The sequence below is a fragment of the Nuphar pumila genome, chromosome 2 (assembly GCF_984573655.1).
Source record: "Nuphar pumila chromosome 2, dmNupPumi1.hap1.1, whole genome shotgun sequence".
NCBI lineage: Eukaryota > Viridiplantae > Streptophyta > Magnoliopsida > Nymphaeales > Nymphaeaceae > Nuphar > Nuphar pumila.
Genome location: NC_143250.1, coordinates 69,413,669 through 69,431,440, shown reverse-complemented (window position 1 = coordinate 69,431,440; position 17,772 = coordinate 69,413,669).

The window sequence follows — 17,772 nt, the reverse complement described above, 5'->3', positions numbered from 1 at the left end:
CCTATCAGTCGTGCACCTTCAGATATGGCTACGTCATTGACTGTCACACCCTCTTTGGTTACTTTCGCATAGCTTTTACGGACTACGTTCTCAGTTTCACTGCCATCTTCATTAGCCCCTGTAAGATGAACCATAATCCTTCCCTGCACAAGGGACACCCGACGATGAGCCATCTATTGTCGATCAGCACATCGTCTGAGTTCCTTTGTTAAAGTGCATTTGAATACCAACATGGACTGTAGACCTGCCAAAGAACTTTTAATTCAATTGACCTATGACCACTATATATTGGTTCTTAATGGCCTGACCCAGGTAGAGCGGCAGAAAGTTGTGGGAAGGGCTGGACTATGTCAGTGGCCAAGCCCAAATTAGTGGGGTTTGTATATATATATATATACTAAAATCTGTTGAAGTATGTGATTCAAAAAATAGAACCATTTGGACCTCATCTATTCTTTTACTCCCTACTTTTTCCTCATTGTTCATTTTGATGTGATGCTTTTCTTATTATTGCATATTGACACAATCCTTGTCGGGTTCAGTTTGATTGAATTTGGACTGAAGCTAGGGGTCAATATGTGTGGACGTCCCAACCACTTAAAGTAACATTTTGATTATGTTTAGAATGGCACCACAAGAAACCTGTGGATTAGCGACGACCTAAATTCGTAGCTAATCCGACGCTAATCCGTCGCTAAATAGCTTAGCGATGGATTAGCGTCTGATTAAAGACGGATAACTTTCATCGCGAATTTTTCGACACTAATTAGCGACAGAATATATCTGACGCCCATTCCGTCGCTAAGTAGCGACAGACTGTATCTGTCGTCAGTTCCGTCGCTAAGTTGCGACGGAATAACAAATGCCAACATTCGTCGCAAAGCTGTCGTTACAATATGATGACTTTGGTTTTGCGACAGATATATATTCGTCGCTAATCCGCCGCTACATTCAACGCCAATACTTATTAGCGACGGATATATCCGTCGCTAACAAGAAAAAAAATTTTTAAAAAAATATTTAAAAATTAAATATCGAGAAATTTTTTTCATGATACAATTTATATTTCCGGTGAATAAAAAATAAAATACACATCAAAATACACATAAAAGAAAACTAAAACAATTAATCGATCCACTGTAAAATTCGCAAATTCTAATTATTTACAATTCAACATTTACAATTTTGAAACAAACTGTATATGTGATTATATCATGCTCATATGTGTTGTAAGGTAGTCAAAAAAACTGTATATGTGATTATATCATGCTCATATGTACTCTAAGGCAGTAAAAAAGCTTTATATGTGATTCTATCATGCTCATATGTGTTTTAAGGCAGGCAAAAAACTATATACGTGATTATATCATGCTCATATGTGTTCTAAGGCAGTCAAAAAAACTCTAAATGTGATTCTATCATGCTTATAGGTGCTCTAAGGCAGTAAAAAAATTGTATATGTGATTCTATCATGCTCATATGTGCTTTAAGGCAGTAAAAAAACTATATATGTGATTCTACCATGCTTATATGTGCTCTAAGGCAGTAAAAAAAACTTTATATGTGATTCTATCATGCTCATATGTGCTCTAAGGCAGTAAAAAAACTTTATATGTGATTCTATCATGCTCATGTGTTCTAAGGCAGTAAAAAAACTGTATATGTGATTCTATCATGCTCATATGTGCTCTAAGGCAGTCAAAAAACTGTATATGTGATTCTATCATGCTCATATGTGTTCTAAGGCAGGAAAAAAACTGTATATGTGATTATATCATGCTCATATGTGCTCTAACGTAGTAAAAAAAACTGTAGATGTGATTCTATCATGCTTATATGTGTTCTAAGACAGTCAAAAAACTGTATATGTGATTCTATCATGCTCATATGTGTTCTAAGGCAGGCAAAAAACTGTATATGTGATTATATCATGCTCATATGTATTCTAAGGCAGTCAAAAAAACTTTATATGTGATTCTATCATGCTCATATATGCTCTAAGGCAGTCAAAAAACTTTATATGTGATTCTATCATGCTCATGTGTTCTAAGGCAGGCAAAAAACTATGTATGTGATCATATCATGCTCATATGTGTTCTAAGGCAGTCAAAAAAATGGTATATGTGATTCTATTATGCTCATATGTGCTTTAAGACAATTAAAAAACTATATATGTGATTCTATCATGCTCATATGTGTTCTAAGGCAGGAAAAAAACTGTATATGTGATTATATCATGCTCATATGTGCTCTAAGGTTGTCAAAAAAACTGTATATGTGATTCTATCATGCTCATATGTGTTATAAGGCAGTCAAAAAACTATATATGTGATTTTATCATGCTCATATGTGCTTTAAGGCAGTCAAAAAAATGTATATGTGATTCTACCATGCTCATATGTGCTCTAAGGCAGCCAAAGAAATGTATATGTGATTCTACCATGCTCATATGTGTTCTAAGGCAGTTAAAAAACTTTATATGTGATTCAATGATGCTCATATGTATTCTAAAGGCAGTAAAAAAACTGTTTTTGTGATTCTATCATGCTCATATGTGCTCTAAGGCAGTAAAAAAACTTTATATGTGATTCTATCATGCTCATATGTGCTCTAAGGCAGTAAAAAAACTGTATATGTGATTCTACAATGCTCATATGTGCTCTAAGGCAATTAAAAAGTTGTATATGTGATTCTACCATGCTCATATGTGTTGTAAGGCAGACAAAAAACTGTATATGTGATTTTATCGTGCTCATATGTGTTCTAAGGCAGTCAAGAAACTGTATATGTGATTCTATCATGCTCATATATGTTCTAAGGCAGTAAAAAAATTGTATATGTGATTCTATCATGCTCATATGCGTTCTAAGGCAGTAAAAAAACTGTATATGTGATTCTATCATGCTCATATGTGTTCTTAAGGCAGTCAAAAAAACTTATTTGTGATTCAATCATGCTCATATGTGCTCTAAAAGGTCAGTATTGATAAACAAAATATACTGAAATAAATTATATCCAATGCACCTAAGTTAAGTCAATCAAAGTTATATGAAATCTAACGACATGCAATATATCACATGAATCTTTCATAACTAAGAGGCACCTGCAATCAACGCTCCCCTATTCTGCAAAAAACTGTTGAACTCATCCCGGTGAACGTCGACAATTGTTTCATAGAAGTAATCACGCATTGTGTCCTTAACGATCTGACGTACATCATCACCGAAAAAAATAGGATGCTTGGAGCTGATGTTGACAGGAGAAGTCTGTCAGCTGTGATTGGAGGAAGCAACGACTGGTGAGGTATTCATATTACTCCCAAACCCGAAGACACGACCCTTTTTGGGTTCACCTGCTGCAGTCACCCATGTTGCAGGATCAAATAATGGATGGTGAGTAGAGTCATCGCCATATCGCTCTACCATCTGTTGCTCATATGCCTCCTATAAAATAATGTTTACAGTATGCATTAATAATTAAGAATTACAATGTTTATGATAACTTGTATATTACAATGATTATTAATACAATAAATACATACCGTTGTCGTTCTCGCCTTCTCTGATATGAACTCTCTTGTGGTCTTAAGTTTATGTGTTCCAACAAACACATCCTTGTATGGCACAATGCCCCTTTTTTCTGCTTCCTGCGAAGTGAAATGATAAAAGATTTAGTTAACATGTTTGCAATAATACTTAAAATTGATAATATATATATTGACGAGTTACCATTTTCTTCAGGTAGCTCCCAAAAGTCCTAGATTTACCTGTGTGTAGATGGGCTTCGGGCATTTTCGCTTGATTTTGTGTAGCCTTTGCTGAGCGGTTTCGAAATGCATTCTCCTCCCACTTATCGCACGTTCCCTCCCAATAATCTCTCCTGATAGTAATAGGGCCATGGCCCTTCCACTGTAGTGGATCATCTATTCCGCCAGATGCTTTTTTTGCTGCAGTCTTTATATTGTGCAGCATGTCTGCAAATTGATTGACAACCACCTTCTGCCACACCTTCCTTGCATCATGTTCCTTCGTTGTAGTCGCGAAGCGATTCAAAGCCTATATATATTTTAAGAAAGTTAGTAGACATGGTTATAACAAAAAATTAAATATGAAACACATTAACTATGACAAACAACTGTATACCGTGAATGAGGACCACAATCTGTCTATCACCTCTTTTGGATACTCTTTCCATTGAGTGACTGGTCCTGGTAGATGTTGAAGTAGTGAATTTCTAATAGCGCGTACTACTTCTTGTGGCTCAAACCTCGTGTTGCACATGAATTGATGCACAATAAATATCAATATACAATATTTATAAGATATGAAATAAGTGAAAACAAAATACTTAAGGTCGATTATCGATATACACTATTCAAATGAGTCTTCTTGTGCTAGACTGAGAAGACTCCGCATCCTGTGTTGGCTCTTGACTTGTATGATCAACTGGTGTAGGTGGGTCATGTACAAGCGAAACATCATTTGTAAAAAAATACGTTAGAAATTCTCAGAATGCACATTTCAACTAATCAAGCATCCAATTAGTTAAATGATATACCTATCAAAGGAGCCCATGAAGACGAACGCTGAGCCTGACTACTACTGGATGGACGACCACTGTAAGCTCCACAAACCATATTCTAACAAATAAAAAATGTCATGCAATACATTCAAATTGTTTCAAATCATTCACATCAATGCAATACATTTCAATATATTCAAATAATTTAAATCAAGTATTGCAATATATTAAAAAATCATTCAAATCATTGGAATACCTGCAAATCATTCACATCAAGTATTGCAATACATTCAAATCATTCACATCAAGTATTACAATAATTCAAATCAATCACATCAAGTATTGCAATACATTCAAATAATTCAAATCAATCACATCAAGTATTGCAATACATTCAAATAGAGGTTTGTATTACAAGATTTTGCTCACTAGCTTGAGAATTCTTCCTCATCACTTGTTTGACTTTCATATTCTTCATCTTCTTCATCTTCTTCTTCATTGTTTGCCCATCCACTTGGTATATCATTTGGATCACATTCTACTATGAATGTTTCATCGACCAATGAAGATATAACATGCATATCATACGCCACATCGTGACCATAAGAGAAGTCATAGATATCATCTGATTGATAGTAATCACTCTCTTCAATTAACTTGTCTTTCTGTAACTGATCATACTCAGGGTATAGTTTGGACTTCACCTTGCAAACTGCCCACCATTCATTTCTATCTGACTTTTTTGTATTCGGATATGAAGTATAATAAACTTGTTGAGCTTGCGAGGCTAATATGAATGGTTCATATGTTCCAAACCTTGATTTATGATTCACCTCCACAATGCCTGAGGCTTTGTCGACTCTTGTTGCAGTTGGATCAAACCAATGACACTTGAATAAAGTTACCCTATTATTTATGCCTAAGTAAGTCAACTCCATTACTTCCTCTATAACACCATAGTAATCATGTTCATTTTCACCGTAGTTGCTACCCTTGACACACACGCCACTATTCATCATTGATTTGTTTATACCATAATCTTATGTATGGAATCAATAACCATTTATGATGTACCCATTGTAACATTCCACAACTTTGGTCAGACCATTTTGTAAATCACATATTCCTTGATCTTTAACATTACCATGGCAGACCTACACACAAACATAAATAATAATTGTGATCACGACCAATTAAGTAACTTAGTGTTGTTTACAAGTACATAATTTATGTGAGAGTCCTTACCAACTCTTTCAACTACTCTACAAACTTAGTTTCACGTTCTTTTTGTACTTCTGCATCAGTGAGATGTGAAACTTTTCTTCGCAACTCTAGATCAAATCGTCTGCAAACCACAAATACTTATATTACCGAACCATATGTGCACATATAGAACATAAAAGGATTTAAAATTGTGTTGCATCTACATATACTTACTCGATGTATGGGTCAATCGTTGAGCAATTAAAAAGAATATAGATGTGTGTTGCATCTTGCTCTTGATCTGCCAAGAGTCTTGATCGACAACTACCAAATGCATGCCCAAGTGGTTGAAATATCGACAGTTTGTCAACTATTGTTACTTGTTATCCATCATCGTTACGAGGCGGACATGTGTAACGTGTTGGAATGTGAGGTTCAAAGTACATAGATGAGAAATTTGAAATCTCTTCTAAAGTGTACGTCTCACAAATAGAGCCGTCTACTCTTGTTTTATTACGAACCTTTTTTTTGAGGTCAAATATGCATCTGTCAAAAATATATATTTCAAATTTGAAATATCTGTCATTGAAGAGACAAATATAAGAAAACATCTACCTTTCAAATGGGTACATCCATCGATATTACACAGGACCACCAACCCTTAGTTCATATGGTAAATGTATGATCAAATGTTCCATAACATCGAAAAATGCTGACGGAAAAATCTTTTCTAGCAGACAAACAATAGTGATGACAGAGTCCTCGAGATTCTTTACATCAGATACTATGACTTTCGATGCACACAATGTTCTAAAAAATCTACTCAACTTAGACAATACCCCCCATATAGGTTTGTATAACATATCATGGAATGCTAGGGGTATCAATTGTTGCATAAAGATATGACAATCATGGCTCTTCAACCCATATAACTGTCCATCGTCAATCTTCACAGCCCAAGCAATGTTAGAGACATATCCATCTAGCAATCTCAACTATTGACATACCTGCTTTATTTGATCAGGTCCAAGTACGTACCTTGCCTTTGGTTTTAGTACTTTGCCATTATACTCTTTGAGTTCCAATTCTGGTCTTTTACATATTACTTTTAAATCCATACGTGCTTTCAGATTATCCTTTGTTTTCTCTTTAACATTCATTACTGTATTGAACACATTATCAAACACATTTTTCTCTACATGCATCACATCCAAATTATGTCGTATTAATAAGGTCAGCCAATATGGTAGTTCTCAAAAAATAGATTTCTTTATCTAATTGTAATCCTTCCCAAATCCAAGAAAGGGCGTCGGACTACGGGCATCTATTAATACATCTGAAAAATATCGCAATCTTCTTAAAATCTCTATGCCAGACAATCTTGTGGGTGGACCTTTCATTTCAGTTGTGCCTGCACAAAACACATTCCTCTGTCGTCGAAACGGATGATCGCTGGGTAGAAATCGACGATGACACTCAAACTAGCAAGGCTTCCTTCCATGCGTCAATCTAAAAGTTTTTGTATCCTTCATGCAATACGGACATGCCAACCTCCCATGTGTGCTCTAACCAGATAACATACCATATGCAGAGAAGTCACTGATTGTCCATAGAACAACGATCTTCATATTGAAATTTTATTTTTTGTGGGCATCATACGTGGTAATACTGTCATTTCACAGTACTTTTAATTCATCAATCAATGACCTTAAATATACATTAATATTTTGGCCAGGTGAGGTCAAATCAGGGATCAATAGAGACATGAAAAGATTTGGACGCTTCATACATAAGCTTGGTGGAAGGTTGTATGAAGTTACAAATACTGGCCAACATGAGTATAAAGTTGATCTACCCTAAATGGATTAAATCCATCTGTACATAGACTGAGTCTAACATTTCTCACTTCCATTGCGAAGTTCTGATGAGTACGATCAAAGTGCTTCCAAGCTTTCACGTCAACAGGATACGTGATCTTGTCTTCATCATGTCAAACTTTATTTGCATGCCATCTCATATGTTTAGTTGCTCTTGAAGACATATACAATCGTTGCAATATAGGAGTGATAGAAAAGTAGCGGAGCGACTCGTATGAAACTTCTTTTGATCTCATGCTACCATTGCCTCTTGTCTTTGTCTTGAACCAAGAATGCCCACATGACGGGCATGATATGTTGTTTTCCTGATCCTTGAAATACAACATGCAGTGATTTGGACAAGCAACTATCTTTTCATACCCCATACCTAGAGCGTTGACCATAACCTTCGCACGATAAAAATTTTATGACAATTTCTCATCTTTTGGCAACATACTCTTCACAATCATGCACAAACAGTCAAAACATGATTGAATCAAATTATACTCGGATTTCAAATTCATTAGTTGAAGAGCTGCAGACAAGATAGTGTGACTCTCACAACCGTTCCAAAGTGGCTCATCAACATCTCTATGTAAATCATAAAATCTACTAGCTGCATCGTTTGGTGATTCTTCATCTACTGTAGTTGTTACATCACTAGGACCCATAGCAGAACCTAGTTCTGTTCCTGCGACATCAAATATCAAATTCATATATGGATTGTCGTGCACCATATTCACCCGTGCATCAAAATTGTTTCTAAATTCTTCACCATGAAACACCCAATTCTGATAATCGCACACAAAACCCTTTCTGTATAGGTGATGTCTAACGCTATGAGGTTCTACAAATCGATTGTTCTTATAAATCTTGCATGGACACCTAATCCGACCTATAGGATCTACTATATTGACACTTGCCGTTGCAAATTCAATAAAACTTTCAATACCATCCATATATTCATGCGATAACTCATTGTCAACTATCCTACGGTACATCCATTCACGGTTTGCAGTCATTTTGTCGTATGATGTTACGAATAGTATCCTAACCAGTTAAAAGAGAATCATCAGAATGCTATGATGAAGAAAATATCAAATTTATCATGCAATATATGATGTCATATAATCACAAGAATTACGATACATGCATTAATAACTTAATATTTTTATATGCAAACTATTCATAACATGATACATTCATTTGAAGCATGCTTTCATTATACAATTTTACGTGTAAAGCATAATCAACTTGAAAGTAACTACATGCAAGCATGGATACAATCACATCAAACATTACAATACATCGAAATCATTCATATCAAAAAAATATCAAACATGTACCTGCAGCAAACACACTCTAATATCCCGCTAACTATTACCATGCCTAGCATGAAATCCGTACTCCAAAAATAAGAACACTTCTATTCTCATACATTAAAATCATGCTCAGCATGATCTCCAAACTCCAACAAAGCAGTCCTAGATATCAACAACTAAGTGAGTGTGTGAACAGTAAAGTGTTGCATCCAATAAATTAAATAACATGTGATGCACTTCCATCACTTACTCACCATGAGTATTTACCCGATTTGCATTGTTTTTGTCACTTACTTACCTCGGGTGGCGAGGCACAAGCGAGATCCGTTGAGAAATCTGCAAGAGACACTGTGTTAAAATGAAGTCACCCTTTGCCAAAAGAAAAAAATTTAGAATAAATATCGAAGTCGGACGGGATTCCGGCAAGGCGGAATGCCTCTCCGTTCGGCCCGACTGCCCTCTAGTTCGGCCGGCCAGTCAGTAGGCTAGCGATGTACGACAACAGCACGAGGTCTCCAGAGGCAATGATCGTCTCCCAAAGTGTAAGACCCATAAAATTTTCTGAGGAATTTACTGTTTACTTTGAGTAGTATGTATGCTTTTGTGTGTTTATGAGATTATAGCACATAATTTGATGTATATTGACTATGCTTTGTGTTTTGGCTTTGTGCGCGCGACCCGAAAATCGCGTAAATACACTATGTTAGTAGAAGTGCCTAATTCTGGACGAATTAATCTTTGAAATTTTAAGGGTTAATTTATAATATATTTTTATAGCTTGTCCCCGAATTTGGGACCCATACGACGTAAAAACCTCATCTGTGCATGTGAATTACGAGTTTTGCTTCAAGATTGGACACAAATCGTAATACGCTTAATTCTTGCAAACAAATGGGAATTTTCTTAAGAGGCATTGAGCATTCTATGTTAATTAAGGTTTTGAAGAGAACTAAATGATTTATTAGAATTAATTTAATATTTTAACACATAAAATAAGCATTGTTTTGAAACATCATAATAGGCGATTTTTGGATTTGGATCCGAATTGACTAGAAGAGGCCCAAACCCATTGGGCAACTCCTCTAGAGGACGATTTTAAGCTTGGTTGACCAGCTGGTCAAGGGTTGACCAGCTGGGTGACATTTTTGAAAGAATGTGCATGGTTTTTGAAAAGGAGGCCACTATTCGCCATTGATCTTTTTAAGACCCTCATGATGAAGCCTAGAGCCCATCATGAGGGGCGATTTTCTAAAAAGGGGAAGCATGGGGTTGGCGCCCATGGTGTTTTGGTAAATATTTTGAAACAATTCAAATAACGAAAATGGGTTGGATGGGCTGGGTGGCAAGCCATGGACAACCAATGAAAATTTTGTAAACTTTAATGGCTTTTCGAAATGGCATTTTTGTAAACCTTTTCAAAAGTTTCAAAAGGTAAACATGCATTGGCTATGGGGGGGGGGGGGGCGTGGAACACCCCAGCCCTCCATCTAAGCTGGGTTAATCCCAGCCATTCAATCTATAAACCCTACTTATTTAAGTCTTGAAGAAAGAGAAAGAGGTCCTCCCTTGGACGATTTTTGGGTGGAGCCTCTCTCTCCCCTTCCTTCCCTTCTCCAAACCGTGAGTGAGAGAGAGGTTGAGAGTGGTGTGGAGCACCACCTAGAGCAGCACCTCTTCCACCATCCCAAAGCCTCGGAGGTGAGATTTCTAACCTCCTTCTAATTGCACGATTTTCTTGTTTTGATTAAATAAAACATATATTCCTTCTTTCCATCGTAAGGCATGAAACCAAACTCCATTTTTGCGCATTTTATGAAATGCGTGGAGATGTTGGTGGATTAGGTTATGAATGTGTTACATTTTCATGAAGATTCCATTTCACTTACTTGGTTGTGGATTTCGGACGAAGTAAATGTATTCATGCTTTTGCATTTGTCGTAAGTCACATTACATGCATTTTTTTTCCAGATTTGCTAGTTTGGATGAGCATGCCTTAGGGAGTGTTTCTCTTCGTTAAGCTAGTGGTTGCAACGTTTGACGCCATTCCTTATTTTCTTTTGTTGCTGAATTGTGGCAACCATGTTTCTACCCTATTGTGCAACGAAAATGGCTTTTCTACACGGTTTCGGTTGGCTAGGAGACCATGGACCAGCCCCACGCCATGAAGCTTACCCCCTTTGAGCCAACACCGTTGGGTTGGGTTACTACTAGCCTGGGTTGGTCGGGTCGAGCCATAATGGAACGCGTCATCTGTTTTTCCCCCATTTCCAAATAATGGTTTTCTGTTCGTGAGCCATAGACGCCGTGGGCTGTTTTTCCTCCTTTTAGATCGTTTCAGCAGGACTGGTCCAGACTTCTGGACACGTCCAGCAGTTGACCCCCAGACCAGTCTCCCAGCCTGTGCGTTTCGCCTCCCTCTTAGTGGCCTGGACAGACCTACAACCGAGCCCTTGGTGCCGAGGTGGGATTTAGTCTTGGCCTGGCCTGACATGGTCTGGACCGACTGGTCCAGACCTGTCAAAGGTCTGCCTCACGCTATTAGATGGGGCGTCCCTTTTTCACCTCACTTCGATTTTTTTTCACTGTTTGACCCGCACCTTCTTTGGGTGGTTGGGGTGTTCGGTTAGCCTAACATGGTCTGGACCGGTTATGGTCCAGATCTGTTAGAGGCCCCTAACCCAACCAGGTTTCGGTTAAGGGCTTCACGTTCTTGTGCCCAACATAGTGCTGGTGTTGTTGGGGTTACTGCAGCATGGCTGCAGCAATTTTTGGACTATGGCTGGGTGCAGGACGTGTGCCAGCGCCCCTTCTTTGGTGGCAGCCGTGCCACAGTTTGGGTCTGGACATTGGTCCAGACCCTACCCCAGTTAGAGCAGCCCGTATGTGGGTCTGGACCAGTCGGTCCAGACCTGGGCCTTTCCCCTTGTTGTTACTACCGGGAGTGTGGGTGCGCGGGTTTTTTTTTTCCCTGAACCCGGCACATCTAGCCCGGGAGTTTCGGCCCTTGCAGCAGGGTCATTGGCGCCATATGACATCATAGCCGCTGTCCTCTTTTCGGGTTCGCAGCACTGCCCAACCCGGGTCTGCTGCGTGTGCTTTTTGCCCCATGGCTCCGTATGGCAAGTTGTGGAGCGAGTCCGTTTTTGGCAACTTCAGTCCAGCAAGGTGGAAGTTCTTTCTTTTGCCGCGTCTTTGGTATTGTTAGCGAACTTCCGAGCTGCAGCCTATGGGCTGCATGCGTGCTTATGAAGCGGGATCCAATATCCCAATGAATACATTACGTGTTTTTGACTAGTTACGCTTTGCGCGATGGGTGAGCATTGTCCAATGCGAAATTACAAAAAGAATATGTTTATGTTTGCGAAATCAATGCAAACCCATCAATACGGGTATGTAAATGCATGCATGTGTACGCTTTTGCTTAGAATGCAAAACATTCACAATTGATGCCCTATCGAATGCCTTTTTATAAAAAATAAGTTTTTTGCGAAACCTATGGTGTAAATCATCAAATAAATATAGTCACCTAGTCGTGTTTGGTATATTTGATCGCACGAACCACTTTGGCAAATTTCCTGTATTTTCCTTAAGTATGTAGGGATTCTCGAGATTCATGTTTGAGATTTCAGTCTTTTGAGACTTATGCAACTCCTTGGCGAGTTATTTCGGGCTATAGACCCACTTCGCGAGACGAGCTCATTGATGTTGAAGATACATGTTTTGTACACTTGTGCTTTACTGGTTTAGTTCGTATTATTGCATATTATGCAAATGCCTCTGTTATTTATATTGTGCAAACGATTAGAAAGCATGTGGTACTTCTACACCTTGCACGTGGCACATCCAGACACTGTTACTGAGTAGTGCGTACCTTGAGGAGGTACCATGTTGAGGCATTGGTAAGCGCACTAGGTGCACTTACTTTATGAAATGAAAGACTGAAAATATAACACCATAGGGTATAAATGTAAGTGACTTGTTTGGGCTCAGTTGGAGTCCTCGGGCAGTGGCCCTTGTGTTGTGAACGGACTCTTGTGTGATATACCCTGAAACATAAATAAATAATATGGTGTTGTGACTGCTTTCATGAGCAGTGTGCTCCATTTGCCGCGTGAGGCTGAGCACGTGAATTGGCAGGCCAAGTCCTCGTTTTGCGTACCCCGCGGGGACCATGAGGCAAATTCCTCGTTGAGAGGTATGACTGAAAAATGAGCCTAAGAAAGATAAACCTGCTTCGCCTCATTCACAAAACGGTTCACCTTGGGAGAGGGTGGATGATACAACCCTGAGTGACTTGTCGTTACTACGACACGTGTTTTGACAAGAACTGTAGCATCCGTTGGCCTCCAGTCACTCAAAGTCAGGGAGGTCGAGGTTACCTTTTTAGGACCTCACTATTGCAGTAGTATGAATTGCAATCCTTGCCTATGCGAGTGTTTTCTCCCAGCTGTGTGCTGCTTGCATGAGGTTGACTCGGTCTGTAGTTTCTCCGGTTATCACACTAGAAATTAAATAACAGACGTCGGGTGCATGTCTCACAGAATGCGAGGTTCCTTCGCGTACCCGAAGGAGTAATCAGAAGAACTTAAAGACTAACCAAACAACTGACTTACTGTAGTTGCTACTTTACTTGTTCTGTAGACTTTACTTCATTTATTTTACTCGTTTTAGCAGTTGCTTAGTTACTTTACTTGTACAACACTTGTCACTGCTTTGAGTACTTGCTTTACTGTTACTTCAGCTTGTTACAGTTCACAGTATTTTACCGGTCCTGCACGATATTGGTTAATTATGTTCTTTGATGCATACCTCTATTCATATAATGAATTATGCAATTGGACTGTTTGGTTGATTTCTCACCTGCTCGAAAGAGTACTGACCCCGTTTTATGGGGATACAGGTGTTGCTTAGGTGTGCAATGAAGTTTGATGTGCTGCAGTGGACGTGAACCCACACTTCTGGCACTTGTTGGATCTTGGCAGTTGTTGGTTTTGTATAAGAGAAAAGAATTTTACATCTTTGCAAATCTATTTAATAAAAGTTGTTTCATTTCACTGTTGTTTCACTCCTGCGACCCGCTCCAGAGTTCGCCGCTTGTTTTCTCCTTGTTTTGGTACTTCCGCACTTGCGCAACTGTTTTCAAAAAAAAAAAAAGGTTTACCCTAAATCCAAAGGATTTTTAAGGATTTTCATGTTGGGAATTCTGGGGGCGTCACACAAAGTGGCAGGCACGGGGTGATGCCGTGGTTCATAAACCCGGCGATCATCGAGCGCCACCCGGCCTATCGCCCCCCTTGCCGAAAAAAAAAGAGGCAGGGCCGCCCCCCTCCCTTCTGTCCGAAAAGCAGGGGGGCGACCTTCTGCCCAAATAAAAAAATGAGGCAGGGGGGCGACCCATTGCCGAAAAAAACAAACAAGGCAGGGGTTGCCCCCCCTGCCGAAAAAAGAGGCATGGGAGCGACCCCCTGTCGAAAAAGCAGGGAGGCAACCCCCTGCTCGAATAAAAAAATGAGGCAGGGAGGCGACCCCCTGCTCGAATAAAACAATGAGGCAGGGGGGTCGCCCCCCTGTCGGAAAAAACAAAACGCGGCAGGGGGTCGCCCCCCTGCCGGAAAAAATAAATGAGGCAGGGGGGCGACCCTCTGCTTGAATAAAACAATGAGGCAGGGGGGTCGCCCCCCCCTCTTGCCGAAAAAAAAAGTGGTAAGGGGGCGACCCCGTGTTTGAATAAAACAACGAGGCAGGGGGGTCGCCCCCCTCCCGGAAAAAACAAAACGTGGTAAGGGGTCGCCCCCCCTGTCGAAAAAAACAAAACGTGACAGGGGGCGACCCCCTACCAGAAAAAATAAAAGGGGCAGACGCGCCCCCTTTGCCGAAAAAAAGAGGGATTTACCTGGGAGACGCCGGGCAGCGGGCAGGGGGCGGCGGACCAGGGGGCGACGAGCGGCGGGCCGGGTAGTGCGTCAGGCGGCGAAGGAATGCGTTGGGCGGGCGGGAGAGACAAAACAGGAAAGAGAAAAAAGGGCTCTGATTAGGGATTTACGGGAAAATTAGCGACGGATTTGGCGACGGCTTCATTCCGTCGCAACGTCATCGTAAATTTACATGACTAGTTAGCGACGGAATATTTTTGTCGCTAACGTCGTCGCTACGTAGCGACGGAAAAACTTCCGTCGCCAAATCCGTCGCGTGTGTTGCGACTTAGCGACAGATTGGTTTCTCTCGCTAATCCGCCGCAACGTTGCGATGAAAAAAATCCATCGCCAATATCCGTCACTCAGAAGAGACACAAACAACGATGTAACGTGGTTCAACTGTTGCCTACATCCACGATGAAACACTGCTCTCTCTCTCTCTCTTTTATTATTTTTTCACAAAAGAAGCGAGGGGGTACATAAATAACGATGGGCTACTATCCTTTCCATATTAGGATAGTAACTATCCAAAATAAGCATAACAAACAAAGGAAGGAATCCTTCAACGTATTGCCTTTCCTTCCTAAAAGATCGTAACTGAAAAATACGGATAACAATCTCCCCCTCAAGTTGGTGCGCAAATTCTAGTTTGCCCCAACTTGTTATACATATCAATGTGTTTATCCCGATGCAAAGGTTTTGTAAGGAATTCAACCAATTGTTCGTTGCTCCCAACATGTGACGTGCAAATGACTTTGTTTTGAATTTTTTCTCTCACGAAGTGACAATCAACTTCAATGTGCTTTGTTCTCTCATGAAAAACAAGATTTGCTCCAATATAAATAGCTGCCATGTTATCACACTTTAGCTCCATCGGTTCATTCACATCAATTCACATATCATGAAGAAGAGATTTAATCCAAACAAGCTCACACGAGCACGTAGCCATAGCGCGATATTCAGCTTCAACACTGGATCTAGCCACAACATTTTGTTTCTTACTTTTTCAGGTAACTAGGTTTCCATCAACGAATATACAAAAACCAGTAGTAGACCTTTGATCATTTGGATCTCTCGCCCAATCTGCATCATAATATCCTAATACACTGAGGTCCTAATTTCTTTTCATGATAATACCTCTGCCTGGACTTCCTTTCAAGTATCGCAAAATACGGTGAGCTGCTTCAACATGTGTAGATATTGGCTTATGCATAAACTGACTTATTACACTGACTGCATAAGATATGTTAGGTCGAGTGATAGTCAAGTAAATCAATTTTCCAACTAACCTTTGAAAGCTTTCAACCTGACTTACTGTTTTTCCATCATCTATTCTCAGTTTGGCATTGGCTTCAAGAGGAGTATCCACCGCTTTGCTTCCCATCATACCTGTATCTTTTAGAAGATCCAGAATATATTTCTTTTGACATAGAAAGATACCCTTGTCAGAATGTGCCACTTCAATTCCCAAGAAGTATCGAAGTTTCTTGAGATCTTTGATTTCAAACTTAGTGTGGAGAATGGTTTTCACCTTCTGTATCATCAGTTCATTGTTACCTGTCATAATAATGTCATCTACATAGACTAAGAAGATAACAATACCTTAAGGCATACAAGAGATAAACATAGTGTAATCAACAGTGCTACGTTGAAATCCAATATCAGTAAGAACAAAACTTAGCTTTGAGAACAAGGCGTGTGGAGATTACTTCAACCCATATATGGATTTTTTAAGTATGCATACCTTATCTTGTTCATGGTCATATCCCAAAGGAGGATCCATATACACTTCCTCGTCCAAATCACCATGAAGAAAGGCGTTTTTTACATCAAGTTGAAATACTCCCCAATTTTTGTTGGCAACAACTAAGAGAAGAATCCAGATGGAGTTCATTTTTGCAATAGGTGCAAAAGTCTCAGTAAAATAAACTCCTTTTTGGGTATACCCTTTTGCCACTAACCGAGTTTTATACCTTTCTACTGTTCCATCACTGTTATATTTGATCTTGTAGACGCATTTGCACCCCACTATCGTTTTTCCTTTTGGTAAATTTACCATGGTCCAAGTGTTATTCTTTAGTAATGCTTCCAGTTCTTCCTTCATAGCGAATTTCCATTTGTAATACGACGAATATGGTCCCTACGGCCAAATGAGTGTGCCTCTTCTTTCCCTTGAATTTAAAGAGTATGCCCTTCCATCTGGTGGGCTTGGGTGAAGGTGACCCTACTTGAAGGTTGCCCGCATCATGAATTTCATCATTAAAAAAAAAAAATCCAAACACCATGAAGAGATAAATTACCTTTTAAATGGGTTATAGAGGACTTTTTAGTGTCATTTATAGTCTAGATAAATGGCATCTAGCACATATTTTAGAATGAACTGCTGAAAACGAAGACAAAATTAAGAAGATGCTATTCATCTATGTGATGAATTTCATCGTATAGATGAACGACATCCAAAGGTACCCTTGGGCCTTAACTTCAACTGCTCTCTAATAGTGTCATTTTTCATTCTTTCCTGCCAATATAATCACTGCACTACACAACCTTCAAGACTCCTTGAAGATTCACTCATTTCTCTCCCTCCACACCGCCTATTTAGGGGAGAACAACCAACAATGCCACACGAAAAACCATCTGCCCATTGGAAGGAAGACATAAAGGAGTAGCAGGTCCTTTACGAATGAATCCTAAATTCAAGTTAGGGCAAGTTTGTTTCGATCAAAGGCGGGATTTAAGTGGACCGGGGCGGGGCAGGCAACAAGGTCTTCATCCCCGCCCCGTCTAAAAATTTTGCCCTCCCTCCCTCCCTTCGTCCTCGGTTCATTCTCCGTTTCATGTTTTTCATTCCTGGTCTAAACAGTGAGAGGCGGGGTCTTGTTTCCCCGATCCTTCCTTCGCTGTCACCTTCTGCCATTAGAAGGAGAGGAAGAAATGGGAGCTCGCGGGGCTCAT